Below are 437 nucleotides of genomic sequence, written 5' to 3'. Positions count from 1 at the left end.
ACTAAAGGAAAGGATTTGAAAGTCATTTTTGTGGAGGAACAGCTACAGAACAGATGGTCCCTTTATGTGCCTTGTTGAGAGAGGCAGGACATATACTAAGTGGTAGGGGGAAAAGGGAAAAAGGGAAAAAGAAAATGGTAGCGAAAACAGGAAGAAGGGAAGTCTCTGTTTTCGTTATTAGCTAGTAATGAAAATAGAAGCTTTTATATATTTTGTTTCTTTTAAAATTTTCTTATCAAGATTTTATGTTCCTTGACATTTTCTTCACTGATTTTCACTTTTTTTTTTTTTAAGGGAGACTTCCTAGTCATTAAACAGTATTAAAAAATAATGGATTAGGTAAGTTGTTTTTTTAATGTCTAATATAAGATTGATTTAAGAAGCTTTGGCCTAAATATTGTTACTGTAAAGTGACAAAGCTCTGGGTATGTTTTGGT

The sequence above is a fragment of the Myotis davidii genome, unplaced genomic scaffold (genome assembly GCF_000327345.1).
Source record: "Myotis davidii unplaced genomic scaffold, ASM32734v1 scaffold436, whole genome shotgun sequence".
NCBI classification, from domain to species: domain Eukaryota; kingdom Metazoa; phylum Chordata; class Mammalia; order Chiroptera; family Vespertilionidae; genus Myotis; species Myotis davidii.
The sequence above is the reverse complement of the archived record's forward strand: the minus strand, read 5'-3'. Positions refer to the sequence as shown.